Source organism: Pan paniscus, chromosome 9 (assembly GCF_029289425.2).
Source record: "Pan paniscus chromosome 9, NHGRI_mPanPan1-v2.0_pri, whole genome shotgun sequence".
NCBI classification, from domain to species: Eukaryota; Metazoa; Chordata; class Mammalia; order Primates; family Hominidae; genus Pan; species Pan paniscus.
Window position 1 is genome coordinate 111,993,337 of NC_073258.2, and position 27,061 is coordinate 112,020,397.

Here is a 27,061-nt window from a genome sequence, read left to right on the forward strand (position 1 = left end):
TTTCCAAACTCGACTGTCTTTCTTACCTTCGTTTTCCTCAACTTCTCTAAGGCATTTCATTTATTTCATAAGCATTTATTGAGCAACTACTAAATACCAGATACTTGACAACACTGATTGTTCCTTTTTCTCTCTAACCCTTTTTCTTTCATTTTCCTGATGCTACTACTCTGGTATATTCCTACATTTCTGGCCTCTCCTCCGTGCACCCCTCCCTCTTGAAGTCCTTCTCCAGCCCCTCTCTTCCCCTGCTCATCAGAATGGTAGCATTTCCCAAGACTTCAGGCTTGAATTTCTACTCTTCTCTTGCTACAAAGTCTTCCTTGGAGAACTTTACTTTCTTAGCTTCAATTACCATAATTCTAAAGATGCTTCTTAGATGTACAGTTTTTACCAGGTCCAGGTTCTCCTATCTCCAGAATATTTTTATTTTTTATTTTATCATGTCACCACAACCTCAAAGTCAACATATTAAAAACTGCATTCTTCTTCCCCATCAAAACCAACTCTTTCCCGACCTTCTTGACTTCTCTTATTAATCATAGCGCTGTTTTAGGGGGGTGGGGGGGTGTGTGTGTCTTTTCCCTTGAAAGGTCTCTTAAATATGTCCTTTCCTTGTCATTTCCAGTATTTCTGGCTAGCCTCTGTTTTACCATTTCCCATCCTCTCAGTTTCCTCATCCCCAGCCCATTCTAGAATCTATCCTCAGACTGAACTTCCAAAAAATATGAGTCATAATACTCTTCTGTCCAAAAAATTTAGTGGTTTCCATACCTTACAACATAAACTGTAAATTTTTGCAGCCAAGTTTTTAAGACCTTTAACATGTCCATTATTTTCAACCAAAAACAAATTGTTTTCAACAAATATTTACTGAAAGCTTCCTGTATTCCAGGCACTAGCACTTAGGATGCATGCATGAGTAAAAACAGGCAAAGCCCCCACTTTGTGGAGCTTACATTCTAGCAAGAAGCAGACAGACAATAAACAATAAATGTACTCCATAAGGAAATGATATAGGACATAATAGAGTGGCAAGTGCTACACAGACAGAAAAACTAGAATAGAGAGTAAGGGGATCAGGAGTATTTTCTGGGGAGGATGCAACTTGAAATATGTTCTCCTTGAGAAGATGACATTTGAGCCAAGACTTGAAGTAGACAAAATCATTTAGCCATGTGGATAATGGGGAAAAGAGTACTCCAGACAGCAGAGACAGCCAGCGCAAAAGTCTTAAGGCAGAAGTATGCTTGGGGCACTTCAGAAACGCTGGGGTACAGTAAGCAAGGAGATGAGTCTTAGGAGATGAAACCCTGTTTCAGGGAACAGGGTCATGTAAAGCCATTATGAGGACTTTGGTTCTTCCTGTGAGTGTCATGGTGGACCATTGTAGGGTTTAGAGCAGATCAGGGACACAATTGAACTTGCGTTTTCAAAGGATCATCCTGTCTACTGTGTTGAAACTAGACTAGGGCAGGGTGGATGTGGAAGCAGGAAAAACAGTTGGAAGGCTGCCGCAGTAATCTACATTACTGTAGAAATTGCCCTGGATGGAGCCTGGATATTATCAGAAGAGTAAAGAAAAGTGAGCAGACTCTGGATGTATTTTGTAGGTAGTACCATCAGGAATTGCTAAAGAATAGGCTGTGAAAGATGAGAGAGAGGAGCCTAGAATGACTCTACAGCTTCGGGACTCAGTCACTACAAAGACAGGCTGCCATCAACTGAGATAGGAAAAATTTCAGATAAAACAAACGTGGAAAGGAAGAATGGAGTTCATATTTGGATGTGTGGAGTTTGAGATGTCTACTAGACATCCAATCATAAATGGATATCCAAGACTGAAGTCCACGTCTGGGCTGGAGATACCCATTTGAAACTCGATTACATCTATATGACATTTAAATCTAGTATCTCCAATTGTACTCATTCCTTACCACTGCACACGTCTTTTCTGCTTCCTGTCACTTTGTTCTTGCTCACAGATGCCTGCTGTCTACAAGGTCATTCTCCTTCCTCCTAACCTGTCCACATGCTTCTCATTCCAGCTTAAGTCCCATCCCTTCCCACAAAACTTTCATCAACAATCCAAAGTGTACTCTTCCCCCTCCCCTGCTCTTTCACATGTGAATGTCTGATTTCTCTCACTAAAATAAGATCTCTTTGAGGACATCTGCTATATGTTCTAAAGTTATTTTGCATCCCCTGTGGCATATAGCCCCATGCTTTGCACTAAGTCGGTGCCAACTGGTACATAAGACTGATTGTTTTATGACAAAACTTCAGAAGTTTTGATCTGGATATTTGCCATCTCATGAACTTTATTCCTCTATTAATCACCATGTGGTTATTTGTTAAACTTATTTAGAATAGGTGTATTTCCCCTAGGCTTTTTGGCATACACATAAAGTATAGATTGCTAATTCAGATAAAAATCATCAGTTAAAAAGCACTTTAAAAAGCAAAGTAGAGACAGTCTGCAAATATACAAAGGATCCAGCCTGGACCTCCTCAATTCCCAGGCCCTCCTCCTTCCCAGAGTTGTCTAAGTCCACATCGACCTCAGTCAGTCAGATACTCCCCCTCTTGCTCAGCCAGGACTGCGTAGATTAGAGTTGACCACCCCACCTCCACAGGAACCTTCTAAAGGCCTTACTCATATGTATATCTGTGGTTCTCCAACGTCAGAGAGCATCAGAATCACCTGGAAGGCTAGGCCCCATCCTAGGGTTTCTGATTCGGTACATTTGGAGTAGGGTCTGAGAATTTGCATTTCTAGCAATTTCCTAGACAATGCTGATGCTGCTGGTCCAGGGATCACATTTGAGAATCACCGACGTATATTCTTTGACTTGTCTGTCTGGCTTTGACCCCTGCCTGGTTCTGCCCAGTTTTGAATTGCTCTCCTACGCCAGCCTGCTTGATGTGCACTAGAGCGGTCATAGTCACTGGCCATACCACCACCCCACCCACACCCTGACTTTCTGTATTTCAGTCTCAGAAGTTGAGGGTCAGTTTGTGCCCTTGACCTTAATTTCTTTCTGCCTTTTCAAGACCTCTTTCCATTATTCTGTCCCTCTCTTCTAAGCCATTAGTCTTCCCTCTGTCCTCTTCAAATATTTTCAACTCTCTCCCACTCATAAATGCATAAATAGATATAAGAACATAAGCAAACCTCTCCTTGACACCATAATTCTCTCTAATTATCACTCAATCTCTTGTTTCCCTTTCTCATTCAAACTTCAAGAAGAAATAGTCTCCCCTTCCTGTGTCTACCTCCTCCATTGACATTATTGTCTGGCTTCCAGCCACCCCACACTTCTGAGTTATTCTTGGTAAGCTCAATGCCAACCACTGAATTGAAAGTAAGAGATGTTTTTCTGTCCTTATCTTCCTGAACTACTCTGTTGCCTCTGATTTTTTTTAATTTCTTTCTTGAAATCTCTTCCCCAGAATTCTAGGATGCTTTATTCCCCTGGTTTTTCCTGTTTCTTCTCCAATTAGTCTTCCTATATCTTCTTCATAGGGTTCTCCTCTCCTCCTCTGACAACCATTCAAATGTCACTGTTCCCCAGGCTTCCATCTTTAATCATTTAGTCCACAGCTTCCAAACCTGTGTGTCAGAAATCAGTGTTATAGGCATTCCAAAGATACTGATCCTCTTAGCTCTTGGAAGTAGCCTGACCTGTTTACCCCAGTATGCCAGGTGCTCATTATTCTTTTCTATGTGTGCCACCATGTGACTTTATCTTTCAATCACTCCCCCAAGGGATTTCATCCTCTTTCTTGGTTTCATTACCATCCACATCACGATGGTTCTGAAACTTATGTACTGAGAGAAATTCCATGGTGGAAACTTGAGATTCACCCTTGAATCTTCTTCTCTCTCATGTTTAAATAATGTTCAAACCTGTCTGATCCTTGCCCTCCCATCCACCACTACTCAGTCCCCATCAGCTCTTGCCTGGATTATTCTAGAACCCTCCTGACTGATCTTCCCGCAGCTTTGTGATTCTCAAAACCACCTTCCTCTCAGCTGCCAGAAAAGTCTATATAAAATGCAAATCAAACCAACATCACTGTCTTTCTTAAAAGTCCCCAATGGCATATGGCCTAGAGGATGCATTCCAAACTCTTCCCTATACCAGAAACATCATGATTGACCCCTACTCATTTCCCCAGCCTCACTTCCTGCCACTTCCTCTTTCTGTCCTTGCCTCCAGGACTTTGCCCGTGCTGTCTTCCTACCTATTTTGCCATCACCACACACACCCTACCTTGCTTTAAGCCCCAACTCAGGTATCACCTTGCCTTCCCTGAGTCTCTCTCCCCGCTACAAGGAAGTGATGCGTTCTGGGTTTCTCTGACTATCCTAGGTGTATTTCTATTCTTGCACTTAGCACGTTTGCATCACAATTATTTTATTTTAAAGTATTTCTCTCCCCACTAGATAGCCATGTTCTTTTGTATCCCCAGTTCTGACACACAGAAAACACTCAATCAATAATCGATAAATCAATGTGGCCTTAGGCTTTTCCAAAAGTAGAGCATCACACACAATTCTAGAAGCAACATTTAGATTCCTTTGGAACAATCATAAGGTCAGTAAGCTTTAAATTTGAGGCTGATTTCAAAGAAGTATTTCAAGCTTCTTTAATTATAGCGTATATGGACCAAATCCTGTCAAAATTAGACAAAAATGATGATTCAAATAACTTTGTTTTGCTGAAATAAGGCTGCATGTGGCTTTACTTGAATTAAATAATACATTGTCTTGGAACCTGGATTTGTTTTTCTTCTTCATTTTGTATCGGTGTTTTGTATGAAGCTTGTTAGTTTTCAAGGAATTTTCACATGTATATCCTATTTTTGCCTTCTAATCCTCTGAAGACAGCTAAGAAGAGGTGATTATACCCATTTTACACATGAGGAAAATGGAACTGAGAGATTATTATTGTTCCAAGCCAGTGACTAATGTGTAACTGTGATTACCAGCAACCTCTTTTCTCCAATGCACCATACTACCTCTGGTTGTAGCTTTAATTTCTTCCATTCTTCCTTCCTTTCATTCTTTTCACAATCCAATTTCACTCACAAATCAAATATATTCTAGACTATCTACAAATTCAACCAGATTAGAGAATAATTTTGGTTAAGTGCCTCATACATATATTTGTTTTTATATTCTGCCATACACACTGATGCTGAATTCTGTACCAGCTGAATTTGCTGGTAAGCCAGCAACACCTCAACTATAATGTATTTAATTTTAATTAAATGGAAGTTGTCTAACCTACTACAGAACAACAATTATAACAATTATAGAGTTAGAAAACATCTTAGAATTCCTCTAGTGGAACCACTAATACAGTGTATAAATGCTTTCTAGAATAGGCCAAATAAAAGGTTCTCTTATTATTTCTTCACCATCCTCAGTAATAAGATTCTCACTATCCCTAGAAGCAATGCTGTCAATTTTACAACCTTGGGGAAACGTTTTTCTCTATAGTCTGTTATCTCTCTGTAATTCCCTCATGGTGAAAACAGCATATTTTTCTGGTTGTTGATACTAAAAACTGACCTAAGTCTGGATTCCAGCTCTATTGCTTATAAGCAGCTGTGAGACCTTGCAAATAATTTAGTCGCAGACCTCAGTTTCCTCATCTGTAAAACAGATCAAATGAAGCAATACATGTAAATTGCCAAGCACTACAACATCTTCAGGAAGTGAATATAGTAAGTGCTCAATAAATATTTGTTAAATGAATGAATGATTCCTTATTTATCCTCGGCCTTATTTCGAAGCAGTAACTCCTCATGTTGAATCACCGATTTTCAAAAACAAAACATTTATTTAGTGCAGTAAACCAATAACAAACAACTTTCTTCTTAGGAACGTAATCTTCTTAAAACTCCTGCTGACCTGCTCACTCCCATCAGGTATAATAGGGCAGGAATACTGTTATGCTGTAACCTGAATCATACAAATCTAACTTCTACCTCATGTATTTAGAAGCATCATTTCAAGTTGCATCCAATCCTTGGACTTGTGATTAAAGCATAATTTGTAAACCTTGCCAGAGTAAATCTTGACAAGTCAGAGTACAAGGAAGGGACTTTGAAGAGCTGTTGTGTAGATGATGGAACAGTGTTTCTGTCACTTAGTAGAGCTTAGATGAGTCTCTATCAAAGATCAGGAGACACGGCTCTATTGAAGCTGCTCTATCAAAGCCACTTCAAATCCAGGAATTCTATCGTTCTATCAAGAAAATGACATCACAATGATCAGCCCCTAAACATGTCCTTTGGGAGCTTAACCTAATGATTCCATCCACATTCATTGTGACTATTCCATTTGCTTAAGTCCCAGGAGACTACAGCAAACGAGTGTATCAAGGAGTGAGAGTGAAGCATACAGTCAAAGATCTCCTGGCAGAAAAACGATCCGGGCAGACAAGTAACTCAAGACTTAATGTAAGTCCCAATTTAATATATTCTGAGGTGCTTGCAGGTTCTCTCTCCTCTCCCTTTATCCACACACCAATCCCCCACTTCCTGGGTCTGATATTCTCAAAACAAAGCCTTCCTTTAACTGGCATGCAGTATAGAATTATTCTGTGACAGACAATCTTTCTCTCACTTAGTGGTGCCAGCATTTACACCTTAACTTACACTCCCTCTACTTCAATCTCATCCTAGTCTATTTAACGCTGGTTTTCATGCCCTTTTTGAAAGAGTTTTCATGTCTTTGTTCATCTGCTATTGACTATATGCCCTTGGAAACAGAATTCCTATTCCCTCATAACTGGATGTCACGTAAATCACATAAATCACAGTCAATAAATGCTGGTGCTCCTTCTGACTGAGGAGCCTGGTGGAGTGGAGGAACACCAGTAGAGAGGGGCCCTGGCCCTTGCCGGGAACCAGTCATGTGGCCCTGGGAAAGTCATTTTACTCTTCTGGACCCAATATGAAATGAGTTAGGCAAAATGACCTCCGGGGTCCCTTCCAGCTATAAATATCTCTAATCATGGCACGTCTGTTAGCAGCCAGCAGGCGCGCCAGGAGCTCTGTGATCTTACTGGCTGGCTACTGTAGTTCATGGCAATTAAAAGATGGTGTGTCCTGACTTTTTCATTTCCCCAAGCCATGGATTACCAAGGGCTTGGTTGGTGGGAATAATACTCACCTTCATCCACATAATTGTTACTCTAAACCCAACAGAGATAACTTAAAAAAAATCTTCTCTGTAACATGCAAAATCAGATTTTAAAATCCTAGTAGGAGACGTTCTGAGTCTAAAATCTTTATCTGCCATCCATGTCTTTATAAATAGTTCTACTGTATACCCCAAATGTTTAAGTAGTTGCACCAGATCTCCAGAAATGATTCTAAAATGGCAATATCATTTGGTTACCAAGATCAACATATAAACACCTATTCTATCAAGTAAAATATAATCACATGAATGTCAGGCATCTGTTGGCACCTGCTGGGTGCAGAGCATGAGAGCAGATGAACAGAAATAAATGAGACAACCACGTCCAGTACCTAGTGCAGGGGCTGATACACAGCAGGTACTGGTTCTTCCGGCATGTATGCTGAGAATGTTGGCACCATGTTCAACTCTGCTCCAAAATCAAACTCCTGAGACATATTTCAAATGAACGTTCAATTTCCTCCCACCCAAGAACACCTTTAATTGCATATTTTATGTTATCTTTTTTTTTTTTTTTTTTGAGACGGAGTCTCGCACTGTTGCCCAGGCTGGTGTGCAGTGGCGCGATCTCGGCTCACTGCAACTGCCACCTCCCAGGTTCAAGCGATTCTCCTGTCTCAGCCTCCCAAGTAGCTGGGATTACAGGCGCCTGCCACCACGCCCCACTAATTTTGTTTTTTTGTATTTTTAGTAGAGAAGGGGTTCCACTATGTTGGCCAGGCTGGTATCAAACTCCTGACCTCATGATCCACCTGCCTCGGCCTCTCAGAGTGCTGGGATTACAGGCGTGACCCACCGTGCCCAGCCGTTATCCTTTCTTTTAAACCACCACCTCTCTTCTAGTTAAACAAATGGAGCTTATCTGCTACAGAGAAGTCTGAATAATTGGCTCCTTGTCTGCTCCTAGTTCAGTGCTTCTCACAGTGCCTGCTCAGAATTACCTGGGGTGTGTGATAAAAATATCAATACAGCAGGGCACAGTATCTCATGACTGTAATCCCAGCACTTTGGGAGATTGAGGCAGGCAGATCACTTGAGGCCAGGAGTTCCAAACCAGCCTGGCCAACATGGGGAAACCACATCTCTACTAAAAATACAGAAATTAGCCGGGTGTAGTGGCTCGTGCCTGTAATGTCAGCTACTCAGGAGGCTGAAGTGGGAGGATCATTTGAACCTGGGAGGCAGAGGTTGCAGTGATCTGAGTTCGTGACACTGCACTCCAGCCTGGGCAACACAGTGAGACTCTGTCTCAAAAAATAGTAATAATAATAAAAATAAAATATCAATCCAAATCTAGTCTCTTGAGAGAGAGAGAGAAGGAATTCAGAATCTACTTAAAATGAACCACAGCTTCAAGTGGAAGTCACGCGGGTTGCTTGACCACAGTAACTGCAACTAACATGAGACAGCAACTAAATTATGAATGTTGATGAAAGTTTCAGGCAAACTATCAACTGGAAAGGCAAGAGTTGCACATAAGGGTAATATCCATCGTCAGGGAATAAACATGGTGTCTGCCCAGGGTGAATGAGTGTGTAACTCACACCTTGTATCATTATCAATGCCTATATACAAATGATAAGGCACTATACCAGAGTTATAGAAAAAGAAAAGTTACATTAAAGGGCATGAAGGCATATATCCAAATGGCGGACATACTTTTTTCTTTAAAATTTACCTAATATGACTTCTTGCTCAAGATCTGTGACTATCAAGTCACGGATTTTGTTTCTTTTCTTTATTTTTTGGTGAGTTTTTACTTTTTATAAAATGAGACAATGTAGACATAATTAATTATAAGCCATATTATTTTATTTCATTTTAAAATACAGATCCCTGGACCTGTCCCATGTCTACTATTATTGGGTTGGAGCCAAGGCATGGTCATTGTGTCATTTTTTTTACAAGCTCCTTGGATGGTGCCTTTGCACATCATTGTTTGAGAACTTTGCCATAGAATAAAGAGCAAGTGTCTAAGCCTCACATGTCACAGCCAAGGTTTTTATCTCTCTTCAGATAAGAACTTGCTGAGCTCTTGCTATTGACCCAGTGACAGTGGGTCTCTTATGGAGAAAGTGGATACAAGAAACACATGTAATATATAGTTTGTGCCATTGGACACCAAATAACCTGGTGAAAAGAAAAAATACTTACATATTTGAAAAATACAAGAACTTAGCAACCAAGCCCTAGACTGAATACTGAAGACAAAAGACCAGGCAGCATAGTCATGTAATATGAAGACTATAATAACATTTATGTAAGGACAGTTTAAAGGGCACTTTCTCATGTGTTGTTTCATTTGATAGACACACTAACCCTGAGATTGATATTTACAGTTTCCCAGTTTACAGATGAGTGCATTGAGAACAAGAGAAGGGAAGTAATTATTTCAAAGCTGCACAGTTTACAAGTAGCAGATGACTCCTAATTCCACATTCCTTTTTTTTTTTTTTTTTTTTTGTCTGAGACAGAATCTGGTTCTGTCGGCCAGGCTGGAGTGCAGTGGCACAATCTCGGCTCACTGCAACCTCTGCCTCCCGGGCTCAAGCAATTCTCCTGCCTCGGCCTCCTGATTAGCTGGGATTACAGGTGTGTGCCACCATGCCTGGCTAATTTTTGTATTTTTAGTAGAGACGGGGTTTCACCATGTTGGCCAGACTGGTCTTGAACTCCTGACCTCAGGTAATCCACCCACCTCGGCCCCCCAAAGTGCTGGGATTACAGGCGTGAGCCACCGTGCCCAGCCCACATTCCATATTTAAAGGGAATGGCCAAAGGGGACTAGAATAGAATAATCGCTGATACACGCAAACAAAGGGGTTTTTTAAAAAGAAATATACCACGTAGAGATAACTTCTAGAACAAAAAAAGTACGCACCGGTTCTAACCATGGTAGCTATTCTCAGGCATCAAGTGCATAGATGATATGAACTCATCTTTAACTTCCTGTCCCCATCATATTACCCAGCATCTCAACACTAGTATCTTACGCTCATCCTCACTTCACTGACTTTTTGAATTCAGATAATTAAATGCATAAAGTCCCAAAATGCGGTTATTTGGACTTTAGACATTTGCATGAATTGCCCTTACTGTCCACCTACTGATGTTTCATCCTCTCAACCACTACTCTAGAATATCTGTAAATCTCAAGGATATCATATGCATTAGTCATTGACTCTTGAGGACCTATTTCTCTCCCTGTTGCAAATGCAATCCAATAAGAAAGAATCATGGACCATCATGTTATGGGAGACACTGTGGGGCTCTGATTTGGTGGCTCATACTGAGACCACCTCCCCTTTTTCATACCAATGCACTAGGACACAATGATTCTCATATATCGAGTAAGTTCAGTTAGAGAAGTCATTCATTAGACATGCTCAAAACTTGCAGCTGACAGCATGAGTAATGACCAGTCAGAGGCCCTACCATGTGGTTTACCATAAATGCATTGTAATAGGTTAAAAAAAATGGAGCCCCAAAGATCCCATGCCAAATCCCTGGGACCGGTGAGTTCTGCTTTAGACGGCAGAATTTGTGGTTAAGTGAAGTATCTTTAGAAGAGGCCCTTACCTGGCATTATTTAGGTGAGTTCTCAGTATAATCACATGTATCCACAAGTATCCTCCCTCACAAGGGGGAGTTTTGAGAGAGAAACACACACACCGGGGAGAAGATACACAAAAGAGGAGGAGGCAATGTGACCACTTAAGCAGAGATTGGAGTGATGAGGCCACAGTCAAGGAATATCTACCAGTAGTCACCAGAAGCTTGAAAAAGCAAAGGCAAATTCGCCCCTAGAGTCTGGAGGGCACACAGCCCTGCCAACACCTTGATTTTGGACTTCTGGCCTCCAGAATTATGAGAGAATCAATGTTGCTAGTTTTAACCCACCCTGTTTGTGATAATTTGTTACAGCCATCCTAGAAAACTAATACTCACATATTCTGCATATTCTGAAAACTATGTCTCCCCCCGGATAGGCATACTTCAGGAAGTATCTATTGGATGCCCAAATTGCTGCTCTTTTATTTGTGACGACACTGATAAATTTACACAAGACTCTGTTGATCCATCTTTACCACAGCTTCCCTCGTGAACATCTGTTTTTGATACCATGAAATGTTTTTCACATCTTTGCAGTAGGAACAAGAAAAAATATCCCTTGCATCAAAAGAGACTTTTACCAAAGACTAGAAATTAAAACCACTTCTATACATTTTAGCTACAATTCTGTGGTTTCACAACTATTGCTATGTATGTCTATTTTTAAATAATGGTTTTTCTTTTTTCTTTCTTGAATTTTTCTGTTATTCTTTACCACACTACTAGATCTTCTACCAAGATATATAAATGTGAGCCATTCACCACCATCTAGTACCAAATAAACACACATAATTAAGTTCTGATTGCTGCATTTTTTCAACTACACTATTTCAATTGAGTTCTATAAAAGCTAAACATCGAATTATTTTCAAGTAACATCATAAAATTCAATAACCTCTTTATTATATGTAGAAAAAAAGCAATAAACCTAATAGTCACAATTTTTCAGTTTTGTTTTGAAACTTGGTGAGTGATTTTCAGACCATTGTTCCTTTTAATCAAGTTTTTCTTAAGCTATCTTATGGATTTATTTAAAATTGTTGAATATACATCAGCTGACATGAGGGGGAAAAAATGTAAAACTTGCTGTGTAGGAAAAGGAAATCAGCTTGGAATTGAAACTGTTGGGGAGTTGGGGAAGTGTCATGTAGTGTAGGGGAGGCTAAGATTGAGCCTAGGAATCAGGGTTTGATGTTCAGTTTATTTGTTGATTTATGAACAAAGTAACAGCTCTTTTGCTCGGCTCATTCATCAAAATGCTATGCCAGGAACAGTAAGAAAATAGACATGAAAATTCCTTCAAGTTAATATCCTACATAAACCTAAGGAAAAATAAATGAAGATTTCTGGCTCTGTTTTTAGAAGGTCTGAATTGAGTAAAATGTTAAAGAGAAATATCCCAAGTGAGAAATGTATTTAGATAATAACAGCCTTGATTTTTACATGCTCTACATATAGAGACCAAAAGTGAACTATTTCCACACAGCGTGATTCTTGCATGCCAATCTCAAGTGTTTGCTTTTCAAATCAGTATTACTTACAGTTATTTTCTTTCTGTACATTATCCTAAATTCTTACATTGAAATTATTTCGCTGCTAAAATCTCTACATCAAGGGCATACAGGATAAGGCAATATTGTCAGCTGGGTTTCTTGGTTAATAATCTTTCCTAATTATTTTGGAGGGTTAATATTACAAGCAACAGATAGAAGTATGACAATAGTACGTATTTGATGGGAAATTTTGGGGGAACAGAAGGTGAATAGGCACCATTTGGTGTGTTTATGACATAGAGCAATTGCCATAAAGTTGGGCAGACTTTAACTGTAGAACAGATGTGCATTGTCTATCTTAGTCCCTAAAACCGCCTGTCCTTCCAGCAGGACTGCTAGTTGGACGTTTGTTTAGTTACACATTCAGCTGCTGCTTTGCTATACCAATTGTGCACAATTCAGTTACCACAAGTGTAAACATCGTGACATCTAGATCTGTGATTTGCATTTGGATTTCTTGTGAAGTATTAGAAGGAAAAAATACATGCAATTGGAAGCTGTATATTCTATCATCTCAAAGTTTCTTTGATTTCCATGAAACTTTGGGTAACACATCTCTCCTCCACCAAAAGAGAAGCTGCTCCTTCTTTCGTCTGTTTGAACCCCTCCTTCTGGCTACAAATGGTCTTGGGTAATTCCCTTCTCTTCTCTGAGCCTCAGTGTCCCTGTCCATAAAAGCAGAGAGTTGGGCCATGCGTCTAAGATTTCTCTAGTTTCTGTGCTTATTTTTTTCAGATAAATTTTACTCTGTATAACTGATGTTTGCAACATGACCTTATGGGATACATATATATAGTAAAATTTCCACTATAGTGAAGCAAATTAATATATCTCCTATCTCATCAGCCTTGATTTATATATACTGTACAAGTACAGACCAAAATTTAACTATTCCAAGTGGTCTGTTTTTTTCATTCCAACCTCAAGTGTTTGCTTTTCAAATCATTATTACTTACTGATACTTAGTTACTTTTTGTGGCAAAAGCTGCTAAAATCTACTTATTTAACAAAAATCCCTAACACAATTCAACTTTATTAACTATAGCCCTCATGTTGTATGTTGTATGTCTAGACTTGTTCATCCTACATATCAGCTACTTTGTAGATTCTGAGCTACATCCCAGTATTCACTTTTAAGACTTAAATTTTTTAATGTTTATTCCATTTATTTATCTTTGTTATTTTCATTATTTATACTTCAAATATTTCCATTTCTTTAAATATTTAAATCCTAATCTCATTGTTTAGGATTTAAAATAGACCTGAGTCTCAGACAACTAGCTCTTACCCAATTTGAAGCACCATTGAGCTGATGTTTCAGATTACTCTGTTGTCTGGGAACCTACAACACTCAGGTTTACTGAAGTTCTCTTTTTTTTTTTTTTTAGACGGAGTCTTACTCTGTCATCCAGGCTGGAGTGCAGTGGCATGACCTTTGCTCACTGCAACCTCCACCTCCTGGGTTCAAGTGATTCTTCTGCCTCAGCCTCCTGAGTAGCTGGGAATAAAGGCGAGTGCCACCATGTCCAGCTAATTTTTGTATTTTTAGTAGAGACCATATTGGCCAGGCTGGTCTCGAACTCCTGACCTCGTGATCTGCCCACCTCGGCCTCCCAAAGTGCTGGGATTACAGGCGTGAGCCACTGTGCCCAGCCTGAAGTTCATATTCTAAGACATAGAAAACACAGCATAGCGAAGAGTTTGGGCTCTAGATCCAGATGACCTGAATTCAAATCCCACCTCTGCCATTTGCCAACTGTGTGGTAACAGTAAAGTTACTTAACCTTGCTGCTAAAGGAAGATAATAACATCTACCTTGCAAGGTTATCATAAGGATTACATTTAATATTTTCCAAGGGCTTGGCACATGGTAGGTGCTCAATCAATGCCATTGCTATTAAACACTCAACTGCATGTGAGGAGTGATGTTTGTTAGAATTCAAAACAATATAAGAAATTCATTGCCCTTAAGAAATGTACTGCTCAGTTGTGGGGTAAGAAATTATAAGTGATTAAAAATAAAAAGATGGCTTTGCTCCAAGTGCCAAAAGAGTTGAGTGTGACCATCAGTAAACATGAGGGAGGTTCAGAGGAGGGAAAGCAAAGCATGAAGCAGGTAGGTAGAAAAAGACTTCTTGGGCGGGGTACAGTGGCTCACGTCTGTAATCCCAGCACTTTGGGAGGCCGAGGTGGGCAGATCTCTTGAGGTCAGGAGTTTGACACCAGCCTGGCCAACGTGGTGAAACCCCATCTCTACTAAAAATACAAAAATTAGCCTGGCATGGTGGTGTGCACCTGTAATCCCAGCTACTCAGGAGGCTGAGGCACAAGAATTGCTTGAACCCGGGAGGCGGAGGTTGCAGTGAGGCGAGATTGCACCACTGCACTGCAGACTGGGTGACAGAGCAAGACTCACGAAAGAAAGAAAGAAAGAAAGAAAGAAAGAAAGAAAGAAAGAAAGAAAGAAAGAAAGAAAGAAAGAAAGAAAGAGGGAGGAAGGAAGGAGAGAGACAGAGAAAGAAAGAAGAAGAAGAGAAAGAAAGAAGAAGAAGAGAAAGAAAGAAAGAGAAAGAAAGGAAGGAGGGAGGGAAGAGACAGGAAGGAAGGAAGGAGATGAAGGAAGGAAGGGAGGGAAGGGAAAGAGACAAAGAAAGGGAAAGAAAGAAAGAGAGGAAGGAAGGAAGGAAGGAAAAGAAAAGAGACAGAAGGAAGGAAGGAAGGAAAAGAAAGAGAAAGAAAGAAGAAAGAAAGAGGGAGGGAGGGAGAGGAAGGAAGGAAGGAAGGAAGGAAGAAAGGAAGGGAGGGAAGGAAAGAGAAAAAGACTTCTTGGAGGAAAGCGTGCCACGAGCTAAGCTTTGACGGAAGAAGATGACCCAGGTGAGCAGTGAGCAGGAGTAGAATCCAAGCAGAACACACGAAAGGGGCAAAGGCACAGGGGAAAGGAAGCAATTCCCTGTGACGTGCAGCGGATGAACCAATTTTGTCTGCAGCATAGAGAAGTGAAAGAGAAGGTTGGGAGGCCTGCACAATCCTTCAAAATTCAGTTCTCATCTTGCCTGTTAAGGTCTCCCAGACACTCCCCTCTGCTCCCAAAGCCTCCAGCATATTTTTCTGCTAAAATATTCTTACATTGCACTGTCACTTCTTGTTTTCTTAAATCTGTCCCTCAACTGGCTAACATCTTGCCATTTCTGTTTGTTCCTTTCGGACCCTCCAGCCCAGGAAGAATAACAGTGTGGTAAAGTGAGTAAGTGCCTGAATATCAGAGTCAGACAGACCAAGGTTCTGACTCGTGTGTGTGAAATTGATCTCACTTCTCTGGGCCTCAGTTTCCTCCTATGTAAATGGGAACGGTGATAGCTACCATGGAAGGTGTTGTGAAAGTGAAATTTGATAATGTCTACAAAGCACCTGGTATAGCATATGGCATGCTGTAAATGCTCAGCAAATGGCAGCTTTTATGGTTTTTACAATATCTGGTACATAGCGGTACTTGATAAATGTCTCAGCAAAGGTGTGCCACACTAAGGTAGATAGGCACTGGATTATAGGGAGCTCTGGATAGCAGCCTTGAAAGTTAGATCCTCCTGTCAACACTACTATTAATTTTAATATAATATACATCAGTGAAACCATTAGAAAGGCTACTGGGTAACTTTTGTAGGTTTGAAAACTTTATTCCTAGGAATAAATTTTTAAAAAAACAGTGGAAGCTGTAGTTACCCACAGGCTGATTGAGCTATACCACTGTCCTCCATTCTTCCAGTCTAGATGGCTAGAGTTGAAACTCCAACCTGGTGCATTTCATTAAGATAATTTCAACTGCTCCCATTCTGTAGTACTAAATATCCAAAAACTCAATCAGTTTAGGATAACAAACTTATAATTATACTTATCCATCACGAACTGCCAATTTAAAAAAAAAACAGCTTCAAATGACAAGAAGAAAGAAATAAAAGTCTGAATATTTTGATCAGGATTTGCCACCAATTTGCTGACCTAACAAGTGATGTGACTTTCTGAAGCCTGCATTTCCTGAATTTAAAAAATCTTCGGAGGGGTGCAGATGGGAGAGGGTCAGCATTCAGTGTTCTCCGTGTGTTTCCCCCGCTGGGTGCAGCTGTTTCTCCTCCTGACTCAGTAGATTTTCCCAGACCTCAGAACGTGTCCCACCCACTGGCACCCCTACCCCCAACATCCAAGGCCAAGCTGAACCCCCTCTGTAATCTGAAAAAGATAAATTCCCTTTTCTCTGGTTCAACTAGAGTTTTGCAATCTGAGTTAGCCAGGAATATAGGGAATAGAAAAGACACATAAAGCAGAAGAATGATTATGTAGCCTCCAAAAGTTCTGATGCTAACGTTAATATTGGGTCAAAGATGGGCATGGGGGTACAATTGAGTTGACGTTTAGACCTGAGTCCCCTTCCCACCTGTTCAGTTCTCTCTGGGATAAATAGTAATGAATAATAACAATAATTATCACTTACCACTGGGCTCTGAAATAGGAAATTTACAAATAATTTCATTTATCTATTTTAAAATATATTTCATTTATCAACACAAGCACGACAGCTTTCAGAGGGTGGTACCCATATCTGTTTTTGAGATCAGAAAAATAAGAATCAGGTTGAAAGTAGTGAGGCTTAGATTTGGAACTAGGTTTGTGGGACTCCAGGTCTTCACTTCACCCACCCTATTGCCCTCTTACATTATGATTCCAGCCCAAGGATGGGTGAGCTTTGGAGTGGTCACTCTGCTTCAGGCCCTCCTGCTCAGCTCTCATGTCACCCTCCAGATTTCGTGTGTGATGGGTGGCCCCAATTATGACTTTTGCTCCCTCTCGGGAACACATTTGTCTCCCCAATCAGCCCCACAGTGTGCCTGTAGACTGTTCAAGAGATGATGCCACACCCAGCCCAAACCAGTACCAGGACCTTCCTTTCCTGTGATACTCAGACATCTTAGAAGACACTGGACCCAAGTTTTCAATTTCCTTATAGAATTTATCTCCAGTTCTATCCCAGAACCTGCTTTCTGTCCCAGAAACAGCTGCATCCAGTGGGGGGAATATATGGAGAACACTGAATAGAGTCCCTCTTGGTCATTCTCCACCACTCCTGGACCCCCTGGCCTCGTGGGGCTCTATGTGGCACCTGGCCCTCTCTGTATGAGAGGAAATCGCTTCCTGAACCGGAGTCAGAGTGTGCCGTCCTGACCTTGCAGAAGCCTCTTTTCTGTTCTCTAGAGACCTCTGGGGCCTACTCACATGACCCATTTCTCTCTGAGCTTTTCTTCTTACCTGAAGCTTACTCCCCTGGCATGTCTTTGGATTTCTTTTCTGAATATCGGCAAGTTATTTGAGAGGCTGGCATCCATGGCTCACTCATGGGACTGGATGCAGAATGCCACTTCTTCCACTTTAGAAGGCAGAGACAGTATCAGCCCCCTTTCGAGGTCTGGAAGAGATTCCTGAGCCCAGTGAAACATAGAGTTTACCAGATCAATTGACCTGCTGTCTCTGGTGACCCACCCCTTCAATGCTCTCCCAGCCCCCGTGGTGTCTGGAATTCTCTCATAGTTGTACACACTATGGAGCCTTACATATATTCTCAATAAATATAACAGCTGATAAGGAAAGGGGAGAATACTTTCCTTAAGGCTTTACCTTCTTATGAAATATGAGAAAACATGGGGAGAGGAAGACTACCAATGCCCTCATTTCCTAGATACTAAGCCAATTTTTAGTATTCCATGCTAGAAACAGATAGAACCCTTTACTAATGTAGAAATCTAATACCATACTACTGCTCTTTGGCATTCTAATGGTGGTGCTAAACAACAATGAAAATGCCAAAAGAAGAAGAAGTCGAATACAGGTAAGAGCAAAAAGTAGTACACAGGCCTTAAAATTAAGGAGTTGGTCATACATAAATCCAAGGAAGAAATCACAGCCTCCGCAACCATCAGCATATTGTCACACTTGAGAACATAACATGTGGATAGTATATTGAATCTGTGGTTGGAAAAAGGGTAAGCTTTGGACCGAGGCATCCCGAGCTCTGCAGGCATGAGTGCCAAACAGTTGGCACCACTGCAATTACAGGAAATACTCACGGTCTTCTCTGATTTCTTAAAATTTACCATAAAAATTATTTTTCACCTCTTCAACTCACAACCTGAACCTACCCTACAACATGTTTTGATTTTAGTAAGATTGTTGTGTTTCCCTGGGCACAGCAAATGGGCATCAGGTGACCCAATGTGTGTTTTCTTGGTTATTGCTACATTTTTCTTTTTATTTTATTTTATTTTATTTTGAGATGGAGTCTCGCTCTGTTGCCCAGGCTGAAGTGCAATGGCATGATCTCGGCCCACTGCAACCTCCACCTCCTGGGTTCAAGTACTTCTCCTGTCTCAGGATCCTAAGTAGCTGGGACTACAGGCACACGCCACCACACCTGGCTATGTTTGTTTGTTTGTTGTATTTTTAGTAGAGACGGGGTTTCACGGTATTGGTCAGGCTGGTCTTGAACTCCTGACCTCAGGTGATCCACCCACCTCAGCCTCCCAAAGTGCCGGGATTACAGGCGTGAGCCACTGCACCCAGCCTCTTTATTTTTCTTAACTTCTCTTAGCTTTTTATTTCTTTCCATATTATCTTTATTTTTCTTAAATTTTTAGAAATCCCTGTTGTTCTCTTTGTGTTTGACTGCTAAGGCTCTTAAGAAACCTGCAATTTTCCTTTAATAAATATATCTTATTTATCCTTGCTACTTTTTCATGAATGCCAGCAGAAGAATCTATTTCTCATTTGAAATTTTGCAAGGTTATTGATAAAGGGAATCAGTATTCACCCTGGGAACATCTCCCTATACCTTTTGCTCCATCTCATAGCACAGTGCTTTGCATATTGCTTGTTAACATGGCCAGCTAACCCCCTCCACGAGCCTACAAAGAATTTAAAAAGAAAAAAAAAACATTTTCTGAGCAGGCAGTGTCTAGTAAACTCAAAACACCAATGTTTGAATACAGAGGTACACACTATATTCTTGGCATTCATTTGAATGAATGCTTTACTAAGGCTTTCTAAATGGCCTATTGTCTGACTTTAATTAGCCCACTGTCCTGCCGTGTTTAGAGATCTGAACCACATTCCCAGTGCTTTCCGTGTTCCCCACCCAACCACCTGCTCCCTCACAATCACAGATATTTTAAAAATAATAATAAAGGCAAACCTTTTGCAAGCAACTTATTTTTTCAGCTGCTCTATTGGTTCTGCAGGGTTTTTTTAATGTCATAAAATTTAAAATAATTCCTGGTGGTGAATTCTTTCATGCAGCTTGCAAAAATAATCAGTTTTTGCAGCGGAACAGCCGTGGCAAGTCCATCTGGCAGGGCTGTAGTTCTGCAGATTCTGTTCTGACCAAAGTGCATCTCAGTGACTCCTGTTGTTCTAACTTAGCTACATAAATACAAATAGCATTCCAAAGGCATGCCAAGATCCAGGGGTAAAAAATGTGTTTCATTTTGTAACTTAGGCAACAGAAATCACTTTCTCACAGAGACAGCCTGAACATTATTTTGTGCCAAGCAGGAGAGTTTTAACAGTAAAATTTTAAGAAATTATCTGAAAATGGGAATTCTGCAACCATCTGAGCTTTCCAAATGACATAAAATAGTTTATATCCCAGCAATTGAAGACAGTTGACATCACAGTTTTCAAAAGATTTGAGATTTGCAATAAATATATGACCTAAAGTCTATTTATTAATTTTTGTTAAATAGTTGCTTTAATTACAAAAGAAATTCAGTGTAAAATTTCAGACAGAACAAGAGTTAAAGTGAAAAGCAGAAGCTCACTAAAGTCTTCCCTGTCCCCAGTTCTCTTGTCCTACATCCCAAAGGGCACCCCAGTGAGTTTCATGTAAATTCTCCCAGAAAATTTGCTATGGCATTTTATTAAAGAGAAATTAAGTTGTTGCACCAACGAGTTAATGAATATCAAAATTTGTTAGATAATTACATGCACTATTACAAAAAATGCATAAATTAATGTTTTTGTGGCAAAATCCCTTCCTGAGAGAGAATTTAAACATGGCTTTTAGTTTTCATTTTACCCCTACACATTTGAAAGCCTTGAGCAAATCACTTAATCTTTTTATGTCAATAACATAGCCCTTACTGTCACCTAAGGCTGGTGATAATGAGACAGGGTGCACAAAACCAGATGAACTCTTTCTTTGTAAGATAAATCCCCTATAACCTAGGCTTTGTAGACACAGGTAAATGCTTTTGAGGATATATGTTTCAATATTCCCTCCTCAGTCAAAAATTCTTCTTGGCCTTAGAATTGGGCCTATACCATGCCCCATTAAATTAAGTCATATAAAAAGTAGGGTTTTTTTATTTGTAAATATGTCAGTATGAGGAAGACCTGCCAGCCGCCTCTCATACAGGTATCAGCAGTAAGGTTGGTGATAACAAAGAAAAGAGGAAGAGAGCCCTGGAAATTATCCAGCATCCAGGACAGGTGGCCAGCAGTCCTCAGCACCTATGGGAGAGTATCAGCCCTTGTTGATAATCCTCTAAAAGGAGGCCAAATAGAAGTGAGTAGAAATGGCACCTGCTGGCCTTCTGAAATCCCAGCCCTACTGAGGGCCATCAGACCCTCATCACTGGGCTCTATTCACCTATAATAACCCATACACTCACCCCACCAGTCATTTCCAACCTGTCATTTTAGCACCAGATTAAATTTCCTCGAGCAATATTTTCACCATGTCTACGCTGCTAAGGAAGTTCTGGGCGGGATGTAGTGGCTCATGCCTGTAATCTCAGCACTTTGGGAGACCGAGGTGGGTGGATCACCTGAAGTCAGGAGTTTGAGACCAGCCTGGCCAACATGATGCAACCCCGTCTCTACTAAAAATATGAAAATTAGCTGGATGTGGTGGCAGATGCCTGTAATTCCAGCCACTCGGGAGGCTAAGGCAGGAGAATCGCTTGAACCCAGGAGGCAGAGGTTGCAGTGAGCCGGGATCATGCCGCTGCACTGCAGCCTGGGTGACAAGAGCAAAACTCCATCTCAAAAAAAAAAAAGAAAGAGAGTTCTGAAGGATCACTGCCTGCTACCAAAGTCTAAGTTCCTTAGCGTGGCTCAAAAAAACTCTTTTTTTTTTTTTCTTTTTTTTCTGAGACAAGCTCTCACTCTGTTACCCAGGCTGGAGTGCAGTGGCATGAATTTGGCTCACTGCAGCCTTGACCTTCTGGGCTCGGGAGATCTTCCTGCCTCAGCCTCCCAAGTAGCTGGGACTTCAGGCATGTGCCACCATGCTCAGTTAATTTATTTTATTTTTTGTGGAGATGGGGGTCTCACTGTCTTGCCCAGGCTAGTCTCAAACTGTTGAGCTCAAGGGATCCCCCTGCCTCTGCCTCCCAAAATGCTGGGATTACAGGCATGAACTACTGTACCTGGCACAAAAAAGGCTAAGCGTGGTGGCTCACGCCTGTAATCCCAGCACTTTGGGAGGCCAACGTGGGTGGATCACCTGGGGTCAGGAGTTCGAGACCAGCCTGCCCAACATGGTGAAACCCCGTCTCTACTAAATACAAAAAAAAAAATTAGCCGGGCATGGTGAAGGGTGCCTGTAATCCCAGCTACTTGGGAGGCTGAGGCAGGAGAATCACTTGAACCCAGGAGGTGGAGGTTGCAGTGAGCCAAGATTGTGTCATTGCACTCCAGCCTGGGCAACAAGAGTGAAACTCCATCTCAAAAAAAAGAACTTTATAACCTGGTTCCTGCATCTTCCTCCAGCTTCTCTTCAGCTTTCTTGTCTTCACACTTCCTGCCCGCATTTCCAGGTATGTGACATGCAGTTCCTCACATTTTGAGCCTTTGCTTCTCCCTCCAGCAACAATAGCCCTTAAACTGATTTCCTTTTATCTAGCCTTCAGAACCAGACTCAGATATCACCTATGTTTTGATGTGCTAAATCACATTCCACCAGGACAGTAAATCACCTCATCACCCCCCCAAACTTCATCCCTGCCCCCACCCCCATACCTACACTAAATCACATTTAGAATTCAGGCTATGTCACTTAGCAGCTTTGTGACTTTGGACAAGTCCTTCAGAAGTGTCTATTAGTTTTCCCATCAATAAGCTAGGGATTATAACAATCTATCTCATTGGTTAATGGTGATGATCTAATGAAATAATGCATGTAAATCATCTCACACTCTACAGAGTACATAAAGAACCCAGACATTAGTTGTCACTAAAAATGATCACACAGACACACTAACATATGTAAAGTGCCAGACACAGAGTCTGGCAGGAAGTGGCACCAGGAAATGCTAGTCTTCTCAACCACAACCCTTATTTCTATTATTGCACCAATTACATATATATTTATGCACCTGTTTTTGCGATGAAACTGTGTGCTGTCGAGAATAGAATCTATGTCTTACTCCTCTTTGTATTTCTGGAAACTACCACAATCCTGGTGCAGAGTAGGCACAGAATACATTTTAATAGAATGAATGAAATGAAACTTCTGCTCTAGACAAGCCAACTTGCTTATTATTCCCTGAAGAAGAGCTGTGCTTTCCCACCTTGTGTTTGGTTCACAAAATTCCTCCTTCCTAGGAGCTTCCTTTCTCCTGTCTGCATCCTCTCAGCCTTCAGCACCCAATTCAAATCCTCCACACATTGATTTGCCCCTTTTCTGATGCATAGTAGATGCTTATAACTGTAGTTTATATTCATTATAGAGTATTTTTCTTATTTACAATCAAATATATAACTCAGATAAGTGGCCTATAAATCAAAACCTGTTTCAAACTTTGCAAAAGTAATAAGATTTATAAGATATGTTTGAGATAGTTTAGCCAACACACCAGATTTCACACCAACCGAAATGCCCTTGGTTCTACTATATACTTCTCCTGTTAACTAAGGCATGTAAATCTCTATACCCATTTTTTTTTTCCTGGGGAGATGTTACAACCTAACATCAGTGCCCATTTAAAGACTAACTGTGTTAACATCCAGCATTAACCTTCCTTTAATTCCAAAGTTGGAGGAAAACCACATGACCTATGGTGGATCTAAATGTAGACATTAAAATGTGGTGTCAGATGTTCAATATGGTATCATCAGCTCCACCTGCCTCACAACCATAGAAATGATGACAATGAAAAATTAAATCTATAAAATACTATGAATGTCTCAAAGAGGGATATCACCTATTCACAAGTGGCTATGATTATTATTACTTAAGCATTAGTAGCAATATCTTTAAGTTTGAAGACTTATTTTCTAAACTAAATTTTATCTCAATTCGAATTAAGAAATAAAATTAGCAGTATGAAACATGTCATGCTAGTCAGACATCACTTCCTTAGTACATTTCAATATGTCCTTCAACTAGGTTGACACCTAAAAATATTATTATAGGATAATAAAATGACTATAAATGTACTCAAGGGAAACTCCTAATCTTATCACTTTACTACCTTGGTGACCTGTTAGTTCAAATTAACTCATTTTCATGGAGGGGCTTTGGGGGCAGCTGTGAGGCTGCCGTGTTAGCTGCAGGAAGTTGCAGGCTGGCAAATTTCATTCAAATATAAACCTCTAAATTTGGCTAGCTGGCATTGCAGGATCCTGTTGTTTGCAGTATGCAAAATAAAAATTATATACCATCTCGCTTGGTCAAAAGTTATGGGCTCTTCAATATTAATTTCAATGTTATTTTTTGGAGGATTTGCAGGATAAGAGGCAACTGTGTGAATACAATATATTGAACCAAGAAAGAAATGTAAGATTTCCCTTCACATAGGAAATGACAATTGAGTGCACATGCTGAAGGACCTTGGTTTAGGCTTTTCTCTCCTGACCCGTGAAATCTGGAAATGGGATGGAGAAGCAAGTAGTAGCTCTGAAATCTTACCAGTGGCATCCTTCCCAGCCCCATGCAGGCCCTTTAGGAGTCTTCTAGGGTCTGTGATACCAACTGAAGAGGTCCATTATCACTGACTTTTGTGTTTATCCATCAAAATATTTCCCAGGTCACCACAGAGGGGGCAGCATTAATTATAGCTATAAACTGACTAGTCTGATGAAAATGTTTTACATCATGACTGTGGTGATAGGTCACAAGTGTTCATCAAATTTTGCCAAAATTCATCAAATTGTACCCTTAAATTTTGTGAATTTTATTATATGTAAATTACATCTCAATAAAGCTGACCCCTTCAAAAGTAGAATGTCACTCAAAGGATTAAGGATGTGTGTGTGTGTGCATGTGTGTGTGTGTGTGTAAGAAAGAAAGAGAGAGAAAGAGACAGAGACAGATAGACAGACAGACAGACAGGAAAGCACCCCACCCGATCCTCTTTGTGAGCTTTTATATAATTATATGATCTCTCTGGATGTCCCTAAGTCTCCATTATACTAATTTTTTTCAAACTAGGATGCTTTTCTATTTTTAATTGTTGAGTTATTAAAATGCTTCCAAAGCAGACTGGTGCGGTGGTTAAGAAACAGGCTCTGATATCAGAAAGGCCCTTGTCTAATTCCACTGACTACCACCATCACCACAACCAATCCTCTCCTAGAAGGGAAATCAGGTTATTCTCTCTATGCTTAGGTTCCCTCATTGGCAAAATGAGAATAATATTACTTATCTTCTGGGGTGGTCGTGAGAATTAAATGAGATGATACATATAACACAGTTGACCATAGTAATGGCCAACAGTGTGTTTATGAAATTACTATAAGTAAGTGCTTATGAATTACTTCTGTTATAATTTAAATCTCTGCTGGAAAATGTTGGGAGTCATGGAAAAATAAAAGCTTTGTGCTGTGTTAAAACCAGGAAGGTATCTACGTCTAGGCTCAATATTTACAGATTCAACTCTGGTATTGGGGGATTGAGAAGAGCTCTCCCACAACAAAACTGGATCTTACATAATACAAATTTTAGTGAGTTGTTGAGCTAGCAGAAAGTAAGGGAAATCTCCAAAGCTGGGGGTAGGGGCAGGGGTTGGCATGGGAGATTGAAAAAGGGTTTGAGCAGAAAGCAAAGCACCAAATGATGAGAAGGTGATCATTCCAAAAAAACAGGTTTCCTGAGGACACGTGTCCAATTGGCTTTACATGTGAAGACTGGTTCTTGACCTGTTGCCAGGGTTGGGAGGCTGAACCTTGGACTCCAGGATTAATGTGGGGAACCTGGAAGGCAGCTGGCTCCCCATAGATAGAAACATAAATCTTCTAGAGGAAAGCAGCCTCAATTCAGGACCCCAGATCTTCACAGATTAGGCCAACAAGATGTGAGTTTCAATCAAAGATCACCCATGCGTAAGAAAACAAACCACTATGAATGAGTCCACATGAACAATAGACAATAAATTTAAATTCCCAGAACTTTCATATATTAGAATTACTGAATACAAAATACATAACACTTAATACATAATGAGCACTCAACAAGAGGCTGTCAAAATTTACCAAATAGATTCTAAAAATCAAATGGAATTTATAGAAATGAAAAAAATATAAAATCATGAATATAAAAATTCAATGTGTGAGTTAAATAACAAATTAACTACAGTTGAATAAAGAATTAGTGAACTGAAAACACATCTGAAGAAATCTATGCCAATCTCTACCAAAATATAGAAGAAAGAATCACAGACACAGAGAAAATAGAGAGGTTAAGGGATTTTGAGGATAATAGTAAAAGTTCTAACATGTATCTAAACAGAGTCCCAGGAGGAGAGAACAGTCATAATAAAGACAAGACAATATTTGAAGAGATGATGGCTGACATTTTTTCAGAATTTATGAACGACATGAATCCCTAGATTCATGAAGCCCATTCTATCAAGTAAGATAAATAAAAAGAAATCTGCCTCTAGATAAAATGAGGTGAACTTGAAGAACCTCAAGGACCAAGGGAGTATATTGGAAACAGTCAGAAATAAAGAAAAGATTGTCACAAAGAATAACTGAAAGACCAATAGCAGATACTGGCCGGGTGCGGTGGCTCACACCTGTAATCCCAGCACTTTGGGAGGCCAAGGCAGGTGGATCACAAGGTCAAGAGATTGAGACCATCCTGGCCAACATGGTGAAACCCCATCTCTACTAAAAAAAAAAAAAAAAAATACAAAAATTAGCTGGACATGGTGGCACATGCCTGTAGTCCCAACTACTTGGGAGGCTGAGAGAGGAGAATCGCTTGAACCCGGGAGGCAGAGGTTGCCGTGAGCCGAGATTGTGCCAATGCACTCCAACCTGGGTGACAGTGCGAGATTCCATCACAAAAAAAAAGAAAAAAAAGATAATGGTATAAAAGACCAATAGCAGACGCCTCAACAGCAATTGTGGAAGCCAAAAGACAGTGGAATGACATCTTCAAAGTGCTAAGAAAAAAAAAAACTATAAAGTTAAAATGGTGAATCCAGCGGTATTATCTTTCAAATACAAAGTCAAAACAAATAATATTTTCAGATAAATAGAAATTCAAAGAGTTTACTGTCAACACCACTGACACTTAAGGAATTTTCCAAAAAATTACTTCAGAAGAAGGAAATGAACCTAGAAAGAAAGTCTGGGAAAGGAATAAGCAAAGCAAATGGTAGACATTTGAACCTTAATTCAAATT

The 27,061-nt window shown here is 40.3% G+C and overlaps 1 protein-coding gene across 1 annotated transcript in view; it reads left to right on the top strand.

The window, feature by feature from the left end:
- Positions 1-6,364: 6,364 nt before the first annotated feature.
- POU2AF2 (POU class 2 homeobox associating factor 2) overlaps positions 6,365-27,061 on the top strand; it is a 30,308-nt gene continuing 9,611 nt past the window's right edge. The window contains exon 1 of the mRNA XM_055095157.3: positions 6,365-6,474. The gene's annotated coding sequence lies outside the window, so the exon portion shown is untranslated. The remainder of the gene's footprint in view (positions 6,475-27,061) is intronic.